This window comes from Peromyscus eremicus, chromosome X, assembly GCF_949786415.1.
Source record: "Peromyscus eremicus chromosome X, PerEre_H2_v1, whole genome shotgun sequence".
Classification (NCBI taxonomy): domain Eukaryota; kingdom Metazoa; phylum Chordata; class Mammalia; order Rodentia; family Cricetidae; genus Peromyscus; species Peromyscus eremicus.
The window spans coordinates 121,368,472-121,380,258 of record NC_081439.1 but is presented as its reverse complement, the minus strand read 5'-3'; positions in this window follow the sequence as shown (position 1 = coordinate 121,380,258).

The following is an 11,787-nucleotide window of genomic DNA, read 5'->3' as shown; positions in this document are numbered from 1 at the left end:
AGGAAATAGTATTAGCTAACAAAAAAAATAAAAACAGGAAGTATATGCAAGCAACTTCCAAAAACTTGTGAGTTGACAGAAACAGCCAGCTGCCTGGACAATCATCTGAGGTTTCTCCGCAGTGTTGGGGCATCATCTTCAGCCTATAGGCTTAGCGTATCTGACAGACTCATTTGTGAAGTAGAATGTACACAAGGTCAACAGTTCAACCTCACATTGGGTGAGAGCAGTCTATATACCAGAAATACCTGAATTCCACTAGTGTCATGTCATGATTCAGGATTTTAAATTCTGGAAATTGTTGATGTTTTTTGAATTCAGCTGTCCATTCTACTTGGCTATGTGTGTATGTGGCTTCATTTCAGCATCCCGTTCTTCTCCACATCCCTCTATTAAATGCCATTCTTCTGTTGAGAGTTGTGAGCTTAATTACTCTTCAAGAATAACTGTTTCAGCTACCTCCCCATTGCACATCAGAAGCCATCGGCTCACTGCCTGTTCAGCTGCCTTCGAAGAAAAGGGCACTGTACCTTTCCCAGATTGCGAAGGCCACTTCAGGGATGGTGCTATATTGTCCTGGCCTCAGAAGATGCCTTTTGATAAAGCCATAACCACACTTGTTTTCACAAGAATCAGTAGTCCTTTGTTTCGTGTCCTGTCTGTCCTGTTTGTCAGCAGTTGATTCGAGGATATGTAGCTAGAGTTTTCCTGCCTGGCCCACAGTCAGGACAAATCTCTGTCACCCGCCAGTCCCACAGCCACTCAGACCCAACCAAGCAAACACAGAGACTTATATTGCTTACAAACTGTATGGCCGTGGCAGGCTTCTTGCTAACTGTTCTTACAGCTTAAATTAATCCATTTCCATTAATCTATACCTTGCCACATAGCTCGTGGCTTACCGGTATCTTCCCATGCTGTTTGTCATCGTGGCAGCTGGCAGTGTCTCTCTGACTCAGCCTTCCACTTCCCAGCTTTATTCTCCTCCTTGTCCCGCCTACACTTCCTGCCTAGCCAATGGCCAATCAGTGTTTTATTTATTGACTAATTAGCAACACATTTGCCATATAGAACATCCCACAGCAAGGAAACTTTGTTGTCCAGTGGCTAACTTTTGCTACAATAAAAGTTAACTCCAATTGCAGTTTTTTCAATGCCCATATTTGCTCTGAAGTAGATTGGTACTGTCAGGAGCCAACATGTCTCATAGTCATAACAAAAAAGAAAAATTTTCTAAGTTATTAAAACATTTTAAATGCCATATTCTGTAGATCTCTGAAGGGTTTGAAGATAACCTGTCTATCTAAAATATATCTACTCAATCTTGAAAACATACCTAATATAACTACAAGTTCTATTATAATGTCTAACTACTAACTTTCATTTCTTTATATCCTAATTGTTGGTAATAACAACATTCAAGGATTAGAAAATTGCATTACATTGTTAAATGAATGGTACAATTAGAAATATACATATAGCATTTTCTAACAACATCAATTTCAATATATATAATTTGTATACAATATAAAACAATCCAATCCAATGTAAAGTATTTACATTTTGTTTTTCTTTCTTTCTTTCTCTCTTTTTTTAAAAAAGAACCTTAAATCTAATCTCCTTTGCTTAGCCCTTTTCCTCACCCTTTACAACAACTTGTAACCAACCCCCCTAATCAATGAAAATTATCCCAGACCCAAAACCCATTAAAAGACCCAAATGACCAAAAAAACCAACCACCCCACACCACCTCTTTAGGAATGTGGGCGTCGTATTCTTGAAATTGCTTCCTGCTGGGTATGGGCGAAGTTACCTTTATCCTGAAAGAAAAATTTTAGGTTAATTGTCAAATTCTAGGAAAGGTAACTATATCCTTCGTTATCCAGTCTGTGTATAATGCCAAAGTTCAGGGTTTATCTCAAATCCTTATTCAAGTAGTCTTTGAGACTGGATCATCTCAGCTAGCGCTCTCAAAATTGCTCTGAGCACTTTGTAGTTCAAAGCTGATCTGTAGATGATGTTTGTCAGCTTAGTGATGTTATTATTGTCCACGTGGAATTGTTGTTGTTGTGGGGCCCCATTTTCTTCCTGGAGACTTCAGTTGATGTTAGGCCTGACCGTGATTTCCTGCAAAAAACTGATAAGAGACTCGAACATAAAGACTATATATGCGGCTTTTTAGAATTAGTTAGTACTGTATATGACCATTTATATCTTAACAAAGTTTAAAATGTATATATATCTATATATATTAATCTTGTAAATTTTGGTATAAATTTCATACTTTAAGAAAAGTTTAAAGAATCAGAATAGAATCAAAGAGTTGAGATTAGTAATAGAATAGTCCCTTAATTAATTTGGCTTTTCTCCTGTCCCATAGCAGAAGATGGCTCTTTTCCTCTGGCATGATACAGGGAGTCTGTATTTTCCTTTTAACAACATGCTTGAGTTTAAAGAAGGAGCGAGCCATTCTCCAACTCCAAAGTCAGTTTTAAATTTTAATTGAACTGGGACTATTAGAAGTTAAATAGTGTTAAATCTTTAAAGAAAAGCAGAAACAAACATTTAGGAAGACATAAAATTTTTTTAGATAACATACCCATACGCCATTTCACTCTGTTTCTTAGGATAGACGATGTGTCCCTTTTCTTCAGTTGTCTCATTTGTCCAGTGTTCTTCAGATTCCTTAACCTTCATTCTCCTAAAAGACAAAAACAAAAACCTTTCCCCAAGGTTTTTTGGGGATGTTTCTTTTTTTGGCAAGTTATTATCTGATTAAATGAAAAGGCATATGTTACTGGTGTAAGTTAGTTTAAATTGGATGTTCATGATAGTTGATGAACTATCACCTCCTCTAATTAAGAGGTTTCTCTTGTTCAAATCGAACCTTTATCAATTTTGATGGTACCCACAGCTTATCTTCTCCTGTAGAAATAAAAGCAAAACCTCGTCCCCAATGTAATACATATCCTGGTTTCCATTCTGAGGTCAGCACATCCTTAAAGTATATAGGTTGATTTAATTCTGTAGTTTTTTCTATTATCCAATGTCTCTCTGCAGCTGTTGTTCCTTTCTCATTGGCATTGAGAAAATTCAAAGTTAATAGAGCATTATGTAGTCTATTTCTGGGGGTTTTTGTTACTCCTTTCTGTTTATTTAGCATATCCTTTAGAGTTCTGTTTGATCTTTCTATAACTGCTTGACCTGTAGGATTATGTGGTATACCTGTAATATGGTTTATACTATAATAAGCAAAAAACTGTTTCATTTTAACAGAGACATATGCTGGAGCATTATCAGTTTTGATTTGTGCAGGTATACCCATAATGGCCATAACTTCTAGCAAATGAGTGATTACAGAATCAGCTTTTTCAGAATTCAAAGCAGTTGCCCATTGAAATCCTGAATAAGTATCAATAGTGTGTGTACATATTTCAATTTTCCAAATTCTGCAAAGTGAAACACGTCCATCTGCCAGATTTCATTCCTCTGAGTACCCTTTGGGTTACATCCTGCTGGTAATGGCAGTTGATTGTAGAAGGAACAAGAAGGACATTTCTTTACTATTTCTTTGGCTTGTTGCCAGGTTATGGAAAAATCCTTTTTTAAACCTTTACTATTTACATGATTTTTTTTTATGAAATTCTGAGGCCTCCAGCACATTTCCTATCAATAATTTATCAATCTCATCATTGCCTTGTGCTAGAGGGCCTGGCAGACCAGTATGGGATCGGATGTGAGTTATATATAAAGGATGACTCCTTTTTCTGATTGTATCTTGTAATTGAATAAATAATGAAGTTAATTCTGCAGTATCGTGGATAAATTCTGCAGTCTCAATATGTAATACTACTCTTTCAGCATACTGAGAGTCAGTTACTACATTGAGAGGTTCTGAAAAATCCATTAATACCAACAGAATAGCATACAATTCTGATTTTTGAACTGAATTATAAGGACTTTGAACCACTTTACTTAAATTTTCTGATTTGTAACCTGCCTTTCCTTGTTTGTTGGCATCTGTGTAAAATGTACGAACTCCAGATACGGGTTTTTTCCTCACAATTCGAAGCAAGATCCAATCAGCTCTCTTTATAAGATCAATTCTATTGCTTTTGGGATATTTACTGTTAATTTCTCCCAAAAAATTACTACAAGCTTTTTGCCAAGCTTCATTTTCTATCCATAATTTTTCAATATCCTCCTTAGTTAAAGGTACAACAATTTCTGCTGGGTCTATTCCTGCTAACTGACGAAGTCTCAATTTTCCTTTCCAAATCAAGTCAGAGATTTTTTCCACATAAGTTTTTAATATTTTATTTGGTTTATTTGGTAAAAATATCCATTCTAATATAATATCTTCCCTTTGCATTAATATTCCTGTTGGAGAATGCCTAGAAGGTAAAATAACCAAAATGCAATCCAGCTTTGGATCAATACGATCTACGTGCCCTTCATGTACTTTCTTTTCTACCAAGGCCAATTCTTTCTCAGCTTCAGGTGATAATTCTCTTGGACTGTTCAAGTCCTTATCACCTTCTAAGGTTTTAAACAAATTATTCAGTTCATCATTTTTTACCCCAACAATAGTTCTTAGATGAGAAATGTCTCCAAATAATCTTTGAAAGTCATTAAGAGTCTGTAGTCTATCTCTCCTAATTTGCACCTTTTGAGGTCTAATTTTTTGAAGTTCTATTTTATATCCTAAATAATTAATAGAATCTCCTCTTTGAATCTTTTCAGGAGCAATTTGTAAACCCCAGCAAGGCAAAATTTTCTTTACTTCTTCAAACATTCTTTCTAAAGTATCTGCATTTGAGTCAGCTAATAAAATATCATCCATATAATGATAAATTATAGATTTAGGAAATTTTTTACGTACCACTTCTAATGGCTAGAGTCATATTGAGGAGTCTTAACAATAGAATAAGAATTCATATGAGATAATGAAGCCCCAGATTCAGCTTTCTTTATAGGTATAAGTGGATATACTTTGCCTCCCATGGGTGTGGGGAAAAACAGACTGCCATCTACCTCCAATCAAATTAGTATGCTGTGATATGTGTTGCTCTGATTGGTTGATAAATAAAATGCTGATTGGCCAGTAGCCAAGCAGGAAGTATAGGAGGGGCAAGCAGATTAAAGGAATGCTGGGAAGAGGAAGAGCAGAGTCAGAAGTCACCAGCCAGACAAAGAGGAAGCAAGATGTCAAGACAGAACTGAGAAAAAGTACCAAGCCACGTGGCTAAACATAGATAAGAATTATGGGTTAATTTAAGTGTAAGAGTTAGTCAGGAATAAGCCTGAGCTAAAGGCCAAGCAGTTAGAATTAATATAAGCTTCTGAGTGATTATTTTATAAGTGGGCTGCAGAACTGTGGGACCTTGGTGGTGTCAGAGAGCCATCCAACATCCAAGGGTGTTTCAAGAGGAGTTTGACATGTGTTCCCTGAGATACCTTTGATTCTTATCTGAAAATATTGGGTATTGAAAAATCATGTCTTAAATTTATCTCTTTGCCTACACAATAAAAAAAGTTTTTCACTGAATGCTCTGCTCTTCTGGAGTTTGTTCACTGAAAATAAAAAAAATATATATATATTTTTATTTTCCTGAGTGTCAGATGGTGAGCCTGTAGGAAATGACTGTCACAATTAAATCTTAAAAAGGTCAAATTCTGCAGCCTGAAGTTTACCAACATCTAGTTATCATTGTTAAACAAGTGTAACTTGTTTCTTACTTCCTTCCCTCATACTCACCATTTTACAAAGAGGTCAGAAGGGAAGATGTGACATGATATCAGTCACCCATGAATTTATCAAATACCTCTTGAATGCAGTTTTTTTTGCCATATTCCAGGAAAGAATGATGTAGAAAATTAACAACAACAAAATACCATCCTTGCTAGAGTTTGAAAAATAATTGAAATACAAATAAAAATTTCCCTCTATTGTTATGATAGATGGTATAGTTTTAACTGAAAAGCTCATGGGTAGTTATGTTTAAAGATCTGGTCCCTAGATAATTGTCCAGTTTGGAGAGGTTGAAGAATCTTTGGAAATGGCTTATTAAGATGGGTCATTGCAGACAGACTTCTGAATTATTTTTTGAAGTATTTATCCCATCCCAACTTCTAGTCCTGTTATCTGCTTCCTAATCTACAAGCTATGCTACTGTAACAGAGTAGTCATTCAAGCCACCCTACCTGTCTACAGTGATGAAATGCGTCCTTTGAAACTATGAGCCAAAATAGACCTTTCCTCCCTTAACTTGCCTCTGTCAGGTATTTTCTCACAATGATGAAAAAAGTAACTAGAACTGACATTAAAGAAGTTGCAATTGGTGTGCTCTTCCCTGGGAAAGACTATGTCTCCCACTCTCAACTTTCCTTAGTTGCTTGTTGTTTTTTGTCTAGGATTAAGATGTCCTGACCTTTCCCCTGTCCACATTAGCATGTCTACTGGTTTCATTCTTATTAAGCTCATGTTTAGGCAGCATGTTGATGAGATTTAATGAGTATAGGTCCTCTCACATTACTAGAAGACACAATCTCGCAGCAAACTCCTTGTTTACATTCTTTCCTCCTCCTCTTTGACAATTAATCCTAAGCCTTAAGTAATGCCAAATGGTCAGCCCTGAAAACTACATATGAGTAACATTATATGAACTGAGTATATTGCTTTATGAATATATATATGTGTGTGTATAATATATATGTATGTAAATATATATATATACATAACAACAATTAAATAAACACATGCTATGCATTTGAAAGTGAGCAAAGACTGTGTGGCAGATGAAGTTACATTGGAGGGTTTGGAGAAAGGAAAGAAAATGATATAATCCCTAAAAAATTTGTTAAAGAAGTTATAGATGTGAGTTTGAATGTGAATGTTACAAGAACAGATGAAGTTTATGCCTTAGTGTTTTTTTTTCTTTAATTTTTTTTGTATATGGATGTTTTGCCTGAATGTATGTCTTCATATTATGTGTGTGCCTGGTGGCCAAGGAGGCCAGAGAGGTCATTAGATCTCCTGGGAATGGAGTTGGATATAATTGTCAACTAATGTGTGAGTGTAGGGAATTTAATGCAGATCCTCAGGGAGAACAGCCTGTACTCTTAACCCCATAGTTTCTGTTTGGTTTTGTTTAACCCACATCCAATCCTTGAGTTCATTTTTAAATATCTACTGCACATTTCTGTACATGATTAAAAAACACAGGAGGAATTAGGAATAGATGCTATTCACAAAACAGGAAATGTCAGAAAATATGGAACTGAGGAGTATGTAAAAATGTTTATGTGTGGACCTGATGAGTTCAGTTTTACATATCCTATATCTGAAACATCTATGAATCATTCAGCTGGGGATTCCAAGGGCAGACTTACAGATACAAATTTGAAGCTAAAAAATGTAATGTGTTTACATAATAAAAATTGCCATTACCGTGTAAAGAGTGACTGAAGCTTTAAAACAGTGGTTGTGACCCTGTAGGTCATGACTCCTTTGAGGGGTGTCAAATGACCCTTTCAGAGGAGTTGCCTAAGATCATCAGAAAACACAGATATTTACATTATGATTCATAACAGTAGCAAAATTATATTATGACACAGCAATGAAAATAATTTTGTGGTTTGAGGTCACCATAAAATGAGGAATGGTATTAAAGGGTTGTAGCATTAGGAAAGTTGAGAGCCACTGCCTCAAAAGCCCATGAATTTCCACATGTCAGGTACAAGAAATGTTAATAATGAAGAGAAAGTAGAGAAAAGCTTTCAGAAGCATCAATAAATATATACTGAACAGGCAGGCAAATAATAATTGTATCAGGAGAGTAAGAAAAAAAATAGCCAGACAGGTTGAAGACAGGAGTGTCTTAATATTTGCAAGTAAGGGTGAAAAGGTAATTTTAAAAAATAAGGAAAGGAGAAACAGTCTCTCAAATACCTTGGAAGAGTCAATTAACCTAAGGAGCAGTGAGCAGCCATAAAGCTGAGAGCTTTGGAGTTTGACATCATTGATGGTTTTTAATAGAATAGTTAAGGGTAGAAGCAGAATAGACAATGACATACATAACACTAATTGCTAAATGGTCTTATGATAAAAACCTGTAGCCTCATATTGGGGTACATACTGAAAGATTAAAGAGGCAAAGGAAGAAGCCACAGTTTACCTCTAGGACTCCTCAGCCTGAAAAAGCTTTCCTTAGCTGAAAGACTTTAGTTCTTGTCTCCTCACACCTTATATACCTTTCTCCACCTACCCATATCATTTCCTGTCTCAACTTTCTTAGTGCTAGAATTAATGGCATGTGTGCTTCCCAAGTATTGGGATTAAAGGTGTGTGCTACCACTGCCTGGCTCTGTTTCTTTCCTAGACTGAGTCAATCTCATGTAGTATAGGGTGGCATTGAATTCACAGAGGTTCAGATCTCTGCCTCCCAGTGCTAAGATTAAACCACTGCCTGGATTCTATGTTTAATCTAGTGGTTTATTCTGTTCTCTGATCTTCAGGGAAATTTATTAGGGTACACAGCATATCATCACAGACATATGACAGAACACTGATTTTGTTTCTTGAAAATAATTTTATACAGTATATTCTGATTACAGTTTCCCCTCATTCATCTACTCCCAGATTATCCCCATCTCTCCACCCAGTCACACCTTCTTTCTCTTTAGAAAAGAAACAGGTAAAACATAAAATAAACAGAATAAAAAAGAAAGAGCACAAGAAATGCCCACAAATAAAAGCTATAGAAACAAGATATCAGAAACCATAATAGTCAAGGAAAATATTGGTAAGGTAAAAAAACAAATAAGCAATAGCCCAAAGAAAGAGAGCAGGAAGGATCATGTGGTAAGGAAGGAAGACTGGAGGAATAGAATTCAGGAAGATACAGCTGCAACTGGGGAGCATGGGGGTGGGTGGAGTGGAAACATAGTGCACTGAAAACTTACTGGAAACTATCAGGGTGACCCTAGTGGGGACTTCTAGTAACGGAAGGCACGGATTCTGAACTGGCCACTCTTTGTACTTAGGCAAGGCTTCCAGTGGTGAGATTCAGCTGAGTGGTTCGCTGAGGAGGTCTAGTGTAGATCATTAAACAATCCAAGCTGATGCTAGGACAAAAGGTGGCTCTCTGAAAACTGACAGAAGGACCCATAGTGGAAGACAACATCCACACAGCTCATTGAACATAGAGTTGATGCAGGCTGTTAAGTCTCAAACCTGGGGCAAATGACTGAGGCAAACATTAACATATGAAAACGACTCTGGTCACCATGTTTTCCCTGCATCCCTCACTCCATACCTACTACAGGGCCCTCCTAGCTGGCATACCCTGTCTCCTGCCCTAGATTTCTCCAGCCCAGGGGATGTGCTGAGCTGCCCTACCCACAGCTGTCCTTCCATATACAATTCAGCCATTTTGTTTGCCTAGTCTTTTTGTCTACCCTCTTTTGGGCCTCCTGGCTGAGGCATCTGGTTCCCCTCTCTCTCTTCTGTCTTTACCTACTTTGTCTCCTCACGTGGTTCAGGGTCATGTCCACTCTGGATTCTCCCAGATGTCCCTGCCTCTGGCTACACTCTTTCTCTTATCTACAATAAAATTTTTCTTACACTATCTATAGTAGTTAGATAGGTAGATATATGTGAATAAAAGCAGTAGAAGATGAAATGCCTAGAAAAATAGCATTAACTTAATTTTCTGTTGGTCATCTACTGCTGGTTGGTACCAACTGATTAAAAACAACATACATGCAAACTTCATAATGGTATTCTTTAAAGCAAAATCAGATTCCAAGTTTCAATATTATGTTTTTTCTGTGGATGACCCAAAGTAGCCTGGTATTGCTTACTGTTTTCAGGAGAGTTGATAAAGCAATATTTGTCTATATACTCAGTCTCATAGATTAACCTTAGGGCCCTGAGATTATGACTATGTATCTCCTTTTGAGAAGTATGGCATCATATCGCTTTGAGAATACATTGCATTTCTAAGTAGTAATTTATGTAAAGAATAGATGTAATAGTGTTAAATTGTTAATGTTTGTGCTCAGCTCTCTCTCTCTCTCTCTCTCTCTCTCTCTCTCTCTCTCTCTCTCTCTCTCTCTAATTACTGCAGGTTTTGAACTGGAGAGATATTTATGCATTTTCATAAATTTATGTTCCATTCTGTTTTCTCATATGAGCACAGGGATTAAATCAAGCACAAATTTTGGAATGAGTTACTCTTATAACATCTCTGATCATTTTTGGTCCTGAATCAACTGATTAAAGCATGTCATCAAGTAGAAAATGGGAACCTAAAATGATAGCATTACATTACAGCCAGATCTTCATGAAGCCGAGGCCTTGGCCTGCACTTGTCCCAGTGGGCACTGTGACTCAGGTAGCCTCCTGACGGGAAATGCCCCAGTTGTTTGCTGACACACACATCTGAGGCAACAGCATTCCAGCAGGGCTTCAGAACTGCACTGTCCTTATCACCAACCTGAAAGCAGTCACCCACAGAGTAAGCTTTTCCCAGCTGGAAGCTGCTTTCACAGAGATGATGCTTTCAGCTTGTTAACATTTTCACCAATTTCTAGGAGCCTGCAATTAATTAAGAATTTGGGCAGAGGTGGAATTTGAAGAACTAAATTGATAATACACTCAAGCTAAGATTTCTGGAGATTCACTGAGTGAGTTGGGCCACCATTTAGGAAATTAGATGCTCAATATGGCACTAGATTTCAAACAACTGTGTCTCTGCTGTACTTCATAGTGCTTTCACTGATACTGTCTACATAGCCCAACACTTCCCCTACCTTCTCAGTCTTCATGTGTTTACCTGGAGTGACTTCTGTCAATTCTTAGTTCTCTTTATATTCCACACTTACAGTTTACCTTTACCCAGACATGACTAGAAAATCTGACATTCTAAATTTTCTTCCTCATATTTCCTTAGCTATAAATCCCCAAGTGATTATGTGGAATATGGATTTAAAAAATGTCTTTTGACCTAAAGGAGATATATTTTTAATTGCTATTTGCAACAATTCTATCTTATAATCTTATTGGAATTTTTAAAACTGCATGAATCTCTGTATCTAAATTTCTGGGCAACAACCTTTACTTCATACCATGAAGAGTAAGTAGATATGAACGACATAACTCTTAGCTCAACCTGTGTCATATGATAGATGCTGAATCACGGCTATATATATGCAGCTTTTGTTATGTTACTATTGCATAAATTTTAGCTTTAGAAACAGACAACAAACATGATTGCTAAATTGCTCTCACTTTACCATTCCTAAACAAACACATCATTTACCAAGCAGTATCTGAAACATAGGAGAAATATGGTGAACATTTAATAAATGAGTTAATGTTGATATGCCTGAGTGGAAAGTGATTCTATAGTACATATTAGTATTTCATCCACTAGCTATTATTGCTAGTACTTATTTCTCTTTTTAAAATAAAATTTCACATTATTTATTATCATTTTTGTATATATAGTCATATAGGCAGGTACATATGCACCCACATATATGAAGGTCAGAGACCAGCTTTCAGAAACTGCTTCTCTCCTTCCATTACATGGGTTTTGGAAACTGAACTCAAGTTGTTAGCCTTGGTGGCAAGTACCTTTATCTGCTGAGACATGTTGCTGAACCCACCAGTGTCTGTTTCTTATTTTATATTAATGCTCATAAAATCTTTGCTATTTTTCTTAGTTTCTTACATTGTTGAATAATTGCCAAATACTTCAATCTTAAGCTACCAGATCTACC